The sequence below is a fragment of the Camarhynchus parvulus genome, chromosome 1A (genome assembly GCF_901933205.1).
Source record: "Camarhynchus parvulus chromosome 1A, STF_HiC, whole genome shotgun sequence".
Classification (NCBI taxonomy): domain Eukaryota; kingdom Metazoa; phylum Chordata; class Aves; order Passeriformes; family Thraupidae; genus Camarhynchus; species Camarhynchus parvulus.
In genome coordinates, this window is record NC_044586.1 from 63,206,262 (window position 1) to 63,220,527 (window position 14,266).

A 14,266-nucleotide genomic window follows, 5' to 3' on the forward strand; every position below is an offset into this window, starting at 1 on the left:
TTTTAGTAGGATGCTTCCCTGGTTTTCTCTGGGGAATGGAGAGGGCCGGGAGGGCAGTGAGTGACTTGAGAGGGGCTGGGAGATGTCACCATCATATTTTCTGAAAAATCACTTTGCCCAGGATTCTTCTTCTCGAAGCTGACAAGCCTCAGGAAAGAAAAAGGAAAACAATATTATCTGATTTGCTTCTCCTGTGTTTTGCTGCTTTGGAATATGGTTGGAGATTTTTTTATCCAACATGTGAATTGTTTTGACTTAATGGCCAATCACAGTCAGGCTGTGTTGGGACTCTGGAAGGAGTCACAAGTTTTTCTTTAGTATCTTTTAGCCTTCTGTATTCTTTAGTATAGTTTAGTATAATATTATTTAATATAACGTACATCATAAAATAATAAATTAGCCTCCTGAGAACATGGAGTCAGATTCATCTTTCCTCTCTTTCCCTGAAAATACCACAGGGCTATGTGATGCTTTGTGGCTGGAGGAGGAGCTGTGGGGACAAATCCTGCCTGTGCTGTAGGAGGGTGTGCTGGACATGGGGTGCCCACACAGCACCCCATCTTCCCATTCCTGACCATTTTCCCATCTCAATGATGAGCAGCCCAGCCAGAGCCTGGAAGCACATTTTTGATCCAAGCCAGTGACAGACGAACAATTTGGGGGTTTATTGCTAATAACCACCCGAGCAGCGTAACCAGAGCCAGTTTTGCTATTGTTATGATGACACTGATACAGTGTTGATGCTGTTATGGCTGCAGAGCTCAGGCTACATTATCTTTTTGCCTCCTTCACCAGGTAACTTGAGGCCGTGGCACTATTGATTGAGGACCGGCAGTGCTGGAGCATCCATTCCTGTAACCGTAGCCTGCCGGGGCTATGGGGCTATTGTGAGGGCTTTGTTCAGCTGCTGACAGCTCCCAGCAAGAGCATGCAAGGCTTGCAAACGTTTTTATTGTGCCTGCACATCTTTGCCTTGTAGGCAACAGGAGTGGGCGGCAGGGAGGAGATAGCGGGCTGACTTTGGTAGAGGACGGAGCAGGAGGTGTAGCACCCCACTTCTGAATGCTCCTGACAGCAGAAAAGGGGGTGCTCTCTCCTAGGAAGGCTGGAATGCCGTCATGCCAGGGCTCTCATTTTGGGCACTCCTGTGGATGTGAGTGCAGCCTGTTGATTATGCGGCTGTGGAAAGCAGGCTAAGCGGATCCGATAACCTGTCATCCAAGATGCATCCTTTCCCTTGCTCAGCCCTGCTCGCCTGCTTCGGAAACACACCTGAAAACACTCCATTTGAGCAGCCCAACGCAGCTCCTGTGTCCATGGAGGAGGAGGAGAAGGCAGAGGCAGCCCCAGCAGTGTGCCTGCAGCCACCCACAGCAGCAGCAGCCAGCAGCATCGAGCACGGGGCAGAGAGGGACAGCAAGGAGATGTTCAAAGGCAGCAGGAGCTCTGAGAAGCAGAGCAGTTCCAGCAACCACGCTGCTGCTCAGGCAGTGCCTGCCACCACCCAGCCATCAGTGTTTGCTGCTAAAGAGCTGAGCCAGGAGGTCATTGCACTCTGCACTCACATCCCCAGGCCGTCCATCATCCATGTGCCAAAGGTGAGTGCTCTAGAAGTCCCTGTGCAGTAAGGTAAGAGAGCTGGCTCGCTTTTACTGAGTACAAAAAGGGTAGGGAACAAAAAAATCCATGGGAGCATTTACCTTGTATTGGTTGGCATGTGGTCAGGAAGGGACTAATGGCTGTTCTCACTAAAATAATACAATATCACAGCTATAGCTTTCCTGCTCTATTATCAGAAGCCTTAGGGGATGTTTGTAATAATACCAGGCACTTTTACAGTATGTTTTGATCACTTGCCTTCCTATCTCTTGTTGATCTTCCCTTATTTTGGATCTCATCCAAAATCCCTTGAAATGAACAGGCATCATTTTTTCCCCCCTGACTTGAGTGAATGCTGCATTTTTGCCACCTCAACCAAGTGTCTCAAGGCTGCAGAATCCCTTTCCCATCTTATTTTTAGCCTGTGTGTGCTTGGAGACAACAGTAAGGTTTTGAGAGCAGTTTTGATGAATTCAATTTATTCTTGCTTCAATAAGAGCACAAAGTTGGGTGTTTTGCCATTGTTACTAGTAAAATAACAAATAGTGATGGACAAATAGCACTGTTCTCATTTTCTCTTGGCTAGGTAACTGGAGATCACAGGCTTTCCCCCCCCTGATAAACACTGACAAATAGAAGCCACATGTGGGACTCAAATTCTTTATATCACAGCTTTTGTTTAGGAGTCCATTCTCTCCCAGTTTCCCTGCCAAATCACATTTATTCAGAGTGCTGCTGTTTGCTTCCCCTTCACAGCCAGGTTATACTGTGTTTGGCAAAGATATCTGTCCTTCTTGTAGAACAGATGCTAGAAAAATGTTTAATGTGAGATATATCTGCTGGAACTAAGAAAATTATCAGAATCAGGGTTTCCAAGTGGGTTATGCTGCAATTACCAGAGCTGGGAGCTTTTAGATCACCTCAGTCCTGTTGCCATCAACCACAGCTCCTACGTAGAATATAGGTAAATAATATAAGGAAGAAATGGAGCTACCCAAGAACAATAATTTGTAGAAGGGAGGGCTGACTATGAAGGTGCTCTGGATTCTGAAGAAGAACTAGCTGGCCATTATCTGGGGATGGAGTCAGTCTATTTACTCCTTCTGACATTCAAGGAGCCAAAACAGATGTTATCAAGGTCTCCCTCACCAGCTGTGGTTTCACTTTTTTTGTTGCTTCCCTTCTGTAAAACATTTCTCTGGTTTCACTTTTGTTGTTCATGTTTTGGTTTGGTTTTTTTTGTTTGTTTTGATTTGTTTGGTGGTGGGATTTTTGTTTGTTTTGTATGTTTGTTTTAGTTTCTTTTTTTTGTTGTTGCTGTTTGTGGTTTTTTTGGGGGCTTTGGGTTTTTTGATTTGTTTTTTTTGTCTTTTTTCTTGCTTTGGAGGTTCAGGGTGGATGTTAGGAAAGGCTTTCTCACCTGGAGCTCAGTGCAGCATGGGAGGAGGTCACACAGAAGTGATGAGGGTGCTGTGCTTGGAGGATTACAAGACTTTGCTGGACAAATCAGGGCTGACCTGGCATACACTTGGCAGCCATCTGGTTTTGAGGAGGAGAGTGGAAAAGAGACCTCAGGAGGCTCCTTCCAGCCACCATTTGTGTGACTCTGTGATGTCTGCATTTTGGTGCATGCACACAGCTTATAAGCACAAGGCATCTCTTTGCTGTCCCTGAGACAGCTCTTGTGTGGTATTTTCTGGGGACCCCAAGGCAGGAAGGAATGAATCTGACTCCATGTTCTTAGAAGGCTAATTTATTATGATATGATATTATATTATAGAATGCTATACTAAAACTATACTAAAGAATAGAGAAAGGATGCAGACAGAAGGCTACAAAGAATGATAATGAAAACTTGTGACTCTCTCTTCAGTCTGACACAGCCTGGCACTGATTTGTCATTAAATTAAAACAATTCACATGTTGGATAAACAATCTCCAACCACATTCCAAAGCAGCAAAACACAGGAGAAGCAAATGAGATAATATTGTTTTCCTGTTTCTCTGATGCCTCTCAGCTTCCCAGGAGAGAAATCCTGGGCAAAGAGGATTTTTCAGAAAATATGATGGTGACACTCTTGGCTTTACAATGGCGCTCGTGGTGTGATGCTCTTGGCTTTACAATGGTTTTTGTGACAATTTCTCCCCTCTGTCTCCTCCCTTCCAAGCACTTCACCCTGCCTTTGCTGACCTGCTGCTCTTCTCTGTGCTGTCAGAGCCACTGCCAGCCCCTCTCCCAGGCTGTGAGTGCTCACTGTGGCAGAAGAGGTTCCTTATGTTGGGCACCTCAAACCTCCACAGGCTGTGGTGTTGGAACAGGCAATGCTGAAGGGTCAATCCATGCTTATGCAGTGGTGGAGCAGGGATTCTGCTGGCTAACCTGAGCCAGGGGTGTCTCCAGGAGTACACATGGTCCAGTTTTGGACTAAAATTTATAAGAATCTGCAGTCAGAGGAGAAGTCAGGAATGGGCCAAATCCCTCTGGACAACCTGGGTGATTCAAATTCAATCATACAAGATGCCACTTCAGATTTTTCATCACTGGTTTTAGGGATTTTTTAAGAACAAGCTACAAAAGAAACTTCAGCAGGGAGAGGGGAAGAGAGTAGGGAGGTTATGGTCAAGGCATGTGATGGGCTGGGGACCACACACACTGTTCCTGGTGTGAGAGGGAGGAAGAAGATGGAGAGGAAGGATGGTGGGAGGCACACAGGACATCTGGTGTACGTGTAAGGGAAGGGACTCAGGGAAAATGCGGTCCATGAGGAGAGAAAGAGGAGCACAGGATCTCTGTGAGCAGGGTGTGGGTGGCCTTGGTGGGAGGGTGGACAGGAAAGGAGAGGAGGAAGCACAGGGCTGATGGAGATCCAGGGCTGGAGCATTTCAGTCCCAAAGCAGAGCTCATGCCTGTCCTAAAATAATAATATCCAGACATTGCTAAAGGAGCCAGTGAAGCCCAATGGAGAAGACCGAGATTTCCATCCTCTTTGTCATATCTGAATTTCCCTTTGTATCTCAGTTTCTCCAGCTATAGAACAGATAGAATTTGTCCTATTTCCTATGCAATCACTGTGAAATCTATAAATTAAAATAACATCTAGCAGCTAAGTGGAAAAGGCAAACATTCTATATCCTCACAGGGATCTCACAGTCCTACACAGAAAATCTCTAATTCATGTTCTTGCATCAAATTCTTCAACAATAGCTGAAGTAATGTCAGGATAAATACTCGTAGTATTTTGTCTCCTTCATTTCTGAAATGACATTAAGGAGCTAAGGACAAACACACTGAGAAGTTCCAGCATCAAGACCTGCTGTCTACCTATCAGCATAATCCCTTTCAAGCAGAGACAGCATCAGTCCACTTTTCACTAATAGCAGCCTACAATTCTCATTTGAACACATAATATACTAATTAAAGAGATCTTCCAGCTGACCCTCCCTCCTGGGACATGTAGTCACATATTTTGGATTACAGTGGAGTTGCATGAATGTAACCAAATCCAGAATTTGATCAATTATTCCTTGTATGAGAAGACTGCATCTGCTCCAGATGGAGCCAAGCTTAAATCTGATATAAACATGATCCAAACAGAAATTAGACATGAAAATAATTACCAAAGAGATTGAGTTAGAGTTATTTGGTCACAATTACCATGGCAGCAATATGCTTGTAAATAACCAACCATCATTTTAATATTATGGGGTTGCCTCAGTAATAAAGCATGATTAAATTTCAGTGAAGTGCTTGACATCTTGCATCTTTGTCCCGATTCTGATGTGTAAAGAATTAATTCTCTTGTGTTTTGCGTGCTGGAGAGTCTTTATCAGCCTTTACAAGGCCATAAATCAAAGCTGCCAGAACTAAAGACAGGAACTTGCCTGTCTGGTCTTTCAACCTCAGCTACAGCATAAAAAATTTTCTCATCTTTTATTTCCAAGTAGAGTTTTAGCAACTGATAAACTCCGGGGTGAAAACTTAGAAGAAATCCTTATTGCTCTGAACCAACAACTGTGCTATGACTTCAATAAATGTTTCATGCTGACAAAAGCATATCAGTGACCCTTTCTACTAGAAATATCACTCACCTGACTTGAACTCTGTTGACCTTCACAGCTCAGATTGGTTTATTTTCCAAAACAAAAGAAGCCCAAACATCATCCAATACATGAAGGAATCATTTTTTTCCCATTCAAGCTGTTTGAGCCAGCTGAAAATCAGAAGCTGAGAGCTCATACCAGGGATCATGGGAATATGTCAGATGAGGCTTCCCTTTGCTCCTGGGGAGCCTTAAAGCAAATTGGTCTCACCTGCAACTTCCTAGATAAAGTGCCAGTCACACCTTCAGGGTGCACAGAACCCTTCAGAGGATCTCATAGCTACTTTCAAATCTTGAATGTGTAACTTTGTTTTGCATTTGCACCTTTTTGGTACCTGGAGCAGTTCCTTGGCTAGAGAAGACACTCAGTGGATTTGACAGAGTGAAGTTTATTTTCAGGACTCTGGACAGAAGAGACAGACAACACAATTCACAACAGCTTTACAGGCTATGGCCCAGAACTGACCTGAGTGTCAGGCTAATGATATAAAACAAAGCTGGTAATGACTTGTCACACATTTACAGAAGGGGAAAGTGCTCACTGAGTGGAGACACAGGACTCAAGGATGAGCACAGTTGAGATGGAAGATACCCACCAGCAGTGGCCTGGGAAAAGCCCTACACTGAAGTTATACCCTGTAGGTAGGTAAACTCCATAAATACACTGAATATATCAACAGCCCATTGAAAATAAAGGGACTTCTCACAGTCAAACTCACTGATGGATTTGTAATACCAGCTCCTGGGGACACAATGCTTGTGGGGATTCCTGGCACTGAGGAATAGAAGCCACATGTGGGACTCAAATTCTTTATATCACAGCTTATGTTTAGGAGTCCATTCCTCTCCCAGTTTCCCTGCCAAATCACATTTATTCAGAGTGCTGCTGTTTGCTTCCCCTTCACAGTCAGGTAATACTGTGTTTGGCAAAGATATCTGTCCTTCTTGTAGAACAGGTGCTAGAAAAATGTTTAATGTGAGATATATCTGCTGGAACTAAGAAAATTATCAGAATCAGGGTTTCCAAGTGGGTTATGCTGCAATTACCAGAGCTGGGAGCTCTTAGACCACCTCAGTCCTGTTGCCATCAACCACAGCTCCTATGTAGAATATAGGTAAATAATATAAGGAAGAAATGGAGCTACCCAAGAACAATAATTTGTAGAAGGATGAGGACAGTTGAGATGGAAGATACCCACCAGCAGTGGCCTGAGCAAAGCCCTACACTGAAGTTATACCCTGTAGGTAGGTAAACTCCATAAATACATTGAATATATCAACAGCCCATTGAAAATAATGGGACTTCTGACAGTCAAACTCACGGATGGATTTGTAACACCAGCTCCTGGGGACACAATGCTCCTGAGGATTCCTGGCACTTCTCGAGCTCTCCTGGAAAAACAGCCCAGAGTGGTTGTGCTCAAACTCCCCTCAGGAGCTGGCTGACCTTGTGGGTCTGACTGCTGCAGGAAGCATTTCAAGTATGCTTTGGGAGTTGTTAAGTATTTTGATAAGCAGCTAAAAACTAGCAGGAAAAGAACACAATTACTTGGTGATTGGCAGCTGCTCAGTACTGAGCTGTCCTTTTGCTTACGTTGGCAAAGGCTTCACTGCACCCCTCAGCAGAAGGTGTTTGTGATCATTTCATCAGTGGGACTGTAGGACTTGCACAGGGATAGTCTTTTCTCCAGCAACAAGGAAAAACTACTTTTATTTTCCCCAGTATTACTCTGGTGCAAATTTGCTTTAATTTAATCAAATTAAACCCAAAGGATAAACTCATCTCTTCCAAGTGCTCTAGCTGGATGCTCAATCTCTGGCTGTGGTTGCCAGAGGAGCATTAACACCCTTGGCTCCTCTGACACCTGCAGGAGCTTAGCATCTCAAACAAAACAGTGTCATTTCTACAAATCGCATTTATATTTTAATGCTTTGGCAAATTGATTTGGGAGATTATGGCCCTGGCCATTTGGCCAGAGCCCTCCAAGAGACTCGAGAGAGTCCTTGGACAGGATTGATTTTTTTTTCCCCTCTCCGTTTCCTTGCTGTCTGTGACCAAAATCTCTTACTAGAGCACGCTACTGTAATGTTTCCCTTCAAGTCTCCCTCTTAATCTTGACTCTGTAGCTGGCAGCTGTCTGGGGAGAGTGTGTGTGGGCTGGCAGCTCCTCACTCTCAACATAAACAGCACCTAAGTGAAACCAGACTTTCTCATTACATTTTTCTCTTTGCTCTCCACTCCCACACAAACACAGAGGTAATGGCAGCTCAGAGCCCTTTATCCTGGCTAACACACAACTCATTTTCCTCCATGGCCTGCACATATGCAAAATAAAATCCATCCTAGTGGTAGAAGCAGCAGGCTCTGGTCAAAGAGATGCTGTGTCCCATCCCAGGCTGTGCTGTCCCCAGGTTGGCACATCCCTGCACAGACAATGATCACTGCCAACCCTCTCCCACCTGCAGAATTCCCCACCCCACAACTCCCCTTCCTCCCTCACATGGTATTGCTTTATCTGACCCCAGCCAAAATGGTGCAGTTTCCCACATTTGACAAGAAGCTCTTCTTTTGCTTTTTCTGATTCTCTCTCTCACTTCCTCAGCTTGCATCAGCTGGGTTATTTTCTGCAGAGGGGTTATGCAGTTGCACTTCAGCTGCTGTTCTACAGCATCTCCTGCCTAGCAGAGTGATGAGGGACAGCCTAAGAGCTTCTTTCAGCCCTCTGCCACTCTGAAACCCATTCCAACAGCTCTCAGAAGTAATGAACCTCCTCTGTGCCAATAACAACAATAGTAGAGGTTTTATAGAAACACAGAAACAGTGGAGCTTTCAGGGAGTGCTTGGAAGTCACGAGAGCCTCATTTAAAGGGGATTAAGGAGAATTTGTGAAGTTTCATGAAAGGCACTTCTGAAAACAAGATATTGTAACAGGAGCACTTTGAAACCTCCTCTAGGAAACTGGAGACCTCATGAAACTTGACAGGTTTTGGGTTTCATCACCACCACAGAACAGCCCAGGGTCAGGGAAGAGTTCATACCCCTTCTACTCTTAGGGTGAACACAAGGGTCCTGGGATGCTGCTGTGTGAGTAAATACTGGCATCCCATTAGCATTCAGGCTTTGGCTTTTGCTCACTTTAGCACCTGCAGAACTGCTACTGCTCTGTCACCACATTTCTCTTCACAGAGAAAAGCAAGGCACAATTCTTCCCAAGAACATTTCTGGGTTTCACATTCTCTGAACCTCAGAGAAAGGAAAAACAATTCTTATCTCATTTGCTGTGCCTGTGTTTGTGCCAAAGTAGAATGCAATATGGAGATTGTTTACCCAGAGTGATGGAGTTTTGTTTCCTTGGCCTGTCAGGGCCAGGTGTGTGTGTGCTGGGACTGTTAGGTGACAATCACGAGATTTTGTGCAGTTGAGTGCTTGGCAGATTCTGTTTAGATGTAATGTAATATAGTGTAATATAGTATAATAAAGTAATTAATTAGCCTTCTGATAAGATGGAGTCAGATGCATCATTCTCTCCTCTTCGTTGGGGGCAAAAATATCCACTGCACTGTTCAGCTCCATGGGTGTTCATGCCCTGTTTGCATGCTCTCCACAGCCTTGCTCTGTACTCAGTGGATATTATGGTAACATCCTCCTCCCTCCTGCCTTTCAGTAAATTAAAGGGTGCTTGCAGCTCTTGGGGGGAGATAAGATGCAGTTTGAATCAATGGAGTAATTACAGAAGAATATGATACTAATGGGACTGATTTGAATGCATATCTAAGGATGAATGCTGTGGCTCCCTGCCCAGACAGTGCACACTCTCCCCATGATGAGTTATTTATGACTTGACACATCACAGCTCTGCTGTTTTGTCATTGATAAAGCAAATTCTGTCAATATTGTGCATTCTCGCTGATCCAGGGCTGGCTGCTGAGCAGTTTTCACATCTGGTACAGCCATGGCCACTTCTGGTATTTGCTGGGTTCCCAGGATGGAGGAGGAATTGAGAAACGGACTCCATGTTCTTAGAAGGCTAATTTATTATTTTATGGTATTATATTAAAGGATACTATACTAAAACTATACTAAAGAATAGGGAAAGGATACCAACAAGATACTAATTAAAAACTTGTGACTGACTCCTCAGAGTCCAACACAGCTGGATGGCGATTGGTCATTAAGTAAAAACAATTCACATGAAACCAATCAAACATGCAACTGTTGGATAAACAATCTCCAACCACATTCCAAAGCAGCAAAACACAGGAGAAGCAATGAGGTAACTATTATTTTCATTTTTCTCTGAGTCTTCTCAGCTTCCCAGAAGATTTTTCAGAAAATATGACAGTGACAGCCACTCCCTGTGTGGCAGCAAAAGCAGAAGAGAAAAGCTGATACAGCTTGACCAAGGGCAAGTTGCGCCTGACTGAATGGCCACAGAAGTGTCCTTCCTTGGTGGAGTGATGGCACCAGTGGACATGAGAAGAGCTACTGATCCCATCTACCTGGACTTCTGGAAGACCTATTATATGGTCTCCACAATATTCTTGGTTTGGGCTTATTTTTAGTAACCTGACAAGTTCTATACCTAAGCAGCCTGATCCAGCACCAACCTCCTCATCAGCCAGTAGGGCCTTGGGGACTCTGCCTGTGAATATAGATCAAGCCTTACATGAACCTGACCTTATTTGTCCAGAGACATAGAGCTCAAGAAATCCAAAACTTTATCAATCTTAAATATATATATCTATCTATCTGGATATAATGATAAATTGATAATGATACACATAGTGTGTGTATATATATATATAAAATATTTTTAATGTATATAATATATATACATACTATGTATATATAATATATAAAAATACATAATATATATACATATTATGTGAATTTTTATATATAATTATTATATAAAATAAAACAGCATAAATAGTTTTATATACTTATGTTATATATTATATATAATATAATACTATATATAATATATATTACATATATTATTATATATAATATTTATATATAAAAATTATATCCATACGATGTATATATTATATATAAATATATATAATATATATACATACTATGTGTATTTTGATATATAATTAATATAATATATAGATTTATATATGTATTTTATATATAATATATAATATATATTATATTTTATTATATATAATATTTATATAACTATATACATACTATGTATATATTATATTATATATATTATGTATATTATATATATATATTATATATATTATGTATATATATATATATATATATATACACACATACTGTGGGTATCATTATCAACTTATCTTTATATCCAGATATAATAGATTGCAGCATAGCTATTTTGAGTCCTTCAGAGTGCCAGCTGTGTGGAATCACACACTTCTGGCATTATAGCATTCATCTTTGCTTCTGTTTTTTTCCTTTGTCCCATAGCCATGTATTGAGGACAATTGTACCCAGAGATATTGTTACATCTAATGCACTGGGGCTGGGTGTTAAAACAAAATGTAGATCTGAAGGGCCATGGCTTGGCAGTCCAGCTGTACCCTGAGATCAGCATTCAGCCTCTCCCCAGACAACACACCTGAATACTGAGCTCTAGAAAAGTGCTATTTAAGAAATAAGAATACAAGTCTAACTTCTTGATTATTTTCAATGGAAACATTTAGACCACAAACAGTGCATCAACAGTGCCAAGCCCCCAAATCATCTGGGCCAGTAGTTCCTCTAAAAAAACTACTGAGCACAGCCAGACCCAAAGGTTTGATATGAAGGGTCCCTCCCAATGGGGATTGTCACTGATTTCAGAGCATCAGATGCAAAATGCTGCTGTTTGAGCTTTGGTTCAGAATGTGCACACACACACAGAGCTTTGTGTTGGGTAAGGACTCCAATGGAGACTGAACACCCCTTAGAGCAATGGCAGGCTGCTGTAATTGGGGACTAAACATCTGCTATACATTTGGAATGCAGCCCTGTCCTGTCCCCCTGTTTTCCACACACCAGCCATCAGGACTCTCCAGCTGCTCTGTCCAAATTGGTGCTTTTTTGTAACTAGCACTAGCAGAAGGGAGCCTTAGCTCTCTGGCCTGCCACAAAGCAGACAGATGCTGTGCTGAAAGACAAAGCCTTCCCCAGGGACAGGGCTGGCCTCTCACCTGTACACACACACAGCTGCCTCCAGCCCTGCTGCTCTACTGGCTACATGAAGAGAAGCTAAGCACAGAGCTAACCAATAATTCAGTGGGTAGAAGTTGCTGAATGATATTTAGTCCCAAATGCTACAAACCATGTGTTCCTTGCTCTGCAATTTCAGATCTAAATAGTCGGGGTCAGTAAAAAGGTCTAACTGACCTGTTTGCTGACAGGATTTGTGTCTGTCCTTTGGTTTGGTATCAAAAGCAGTGGCTAGATGCCAAAAGACAATTTTTAGGTACCTAAAGTGAAATTTTAACACATACTTCTTGCTGCTGAGTACCTTGAGTCCTTCACTCGTCATGTACAGGAACCAACTCCTGCTAACCAATACTGGACAACAAAAAGTAGTAATAGGGCAGGACCGTGTTTCAGTGGTAGATCTCAATCTTCCACAGCCCAGCTGTGTCACCATCATATTTTCAGAAAAATCTCTGCCCAGGATTTTTCTCCTGGGAAGCTGAGAAGCCTCAGAGAAAAATTAAAACAAGAATTATCTGATCTGCTTCTCCTGTGTTTTGCTGCTTTGAAATGTGTTTGGACGTTGTTTGCCAACAGGTGGTTATTTCATTTATTTAATGTGAATTGTCTTGACTTAATGGCCAATCACGGTCAGGCTGTGTCAGGACTCTGGAAGGAGTAATCAGTTTTTCATTAGTATCTTTTTAGCCTTCTGTCTGTATCCTTTCTCTATTCTTTAGTATAGTTTAGTTTAGTATTCTTTAATATAATATAGTATCATAAAATAATAAATTAGCCTTCTAAGAGCATGGAGTCAGATTCATCATTCCTCCCTTTGCTGGGGGGCTCACAAATACAACACAGCTGCATGATCTAGAACCTTCCAGAGGAAAAAGTTATTAAGTGCAGTGTGACTTTGCTGTCCAGGTTGCAGCTCAATGAGATTTTAGATGACTGGTGGTACAAATTGTTCATGTCTGAGTGTTGTCTTCACTAGTAACACTGCTCAAGTGACTCAGGCATCAACACCTGCATTGAATGATGCTCATCTCTCACTAGAGTGGGGCATTTTCCAGACTTTAATTTGTGTGAGCAAAAATCTGCCTTATTCCCTATGAGGACCACAGTAACGTGTGCTCAGCTTCTTTCGATGTCTCCATGGGAAGGTCCTTTCCTAATATTAAGCTAGATTGGTCCTCTGGTTCCACAAACCTGTCCAAAATCTATTCTGTCTGCTGCCACCTTCCTCTGCAGACCTGCCAGACCTTGACAAATTTCTCCTTTAATATCCCAAGACTTTGTGGTCTCTCTGTCCCAATGCTGAGTGGGGATGTCACCTCCTAGACATTAAAAGCAAATATATCTCAGGCAAAAAAGTTTTAGTTCTTCCTTCTACTGAGCTCCAAAACCTGAGTGAGCTTCACTCCTTCATGTTGTGTTTTTCTCCTCTCCCTGGAATTTTTTTTCCACTTTCTCTGCTATTATTCAATCATATGTGATCATTTGACAGAAGCGTCTAATATTCATTATGCTGCTGCCATAAAATTCCCATTATACACAAACATCCACACTTTGCAGCTTTTAAAAACTGTGACATTTGTAAATGAGAAATTAAAAAAACCCCACTAGAATAGATTTTTCATGTTTCAGCCAAATATAGTCATATAAATAATTTCAAATGTTGCAACCTCATAATTTCAAGACAAGTTTGTTTTCATTGCACAAGAATTCAGCAGTTCCTCATCTGCTATTATAACTTGGTTTAAAAGAAAAATGTGTTAAATCAAGTCCCAGACCTTGAGATCCTCTGGTCTGAAATCAAGCACAATTTCTGGAAGGGAAGAGTGGCAGAACCAGCTCTCAGGAAACCCAAACAACAAACCCAAGCAGTAAAGGAAAATTATTTATGCTGAGTCACCATCCATTAGCAGAAAAATCTCCCTAGTAGAATCTGTTCATGTACAATTTAGAGTGGTGAAAAAGAAAAGTATGTAAGGTCCAAAAATGGCCCTGAGGTGATAGATACAGGTAAATTATAGGGAGAAGGGGAGAATTTTTGTGCCAACAAGATTGTCTCTGAAAGTCACAGTAAGAGCCCGTGGGTGGCTGCTGCTCCTGCCCCAGCACAGCTCCAGGGACAGCAGGGACTGGAACCAGATATTTGGGCTCTGACTGAAGCCAGTGGCCTTAAGCAACTGCTTGTCCTTATTTTTCTGGCTATAAGTTTTTGTGGAATTCTCCAGTTTTCGGAGGGATTTGTCTCTCTTGCAGGAGGATTTTCCCAGAGGGCTTTGCTCATACATGTAGGGAAGAAAGCAGGCACAAGCAGATTTTAATTAAACTATTCTTTCAGCTCCCCAGGCTTGTGCAAGTTAACGTCTTCTCAGAGATAATATTA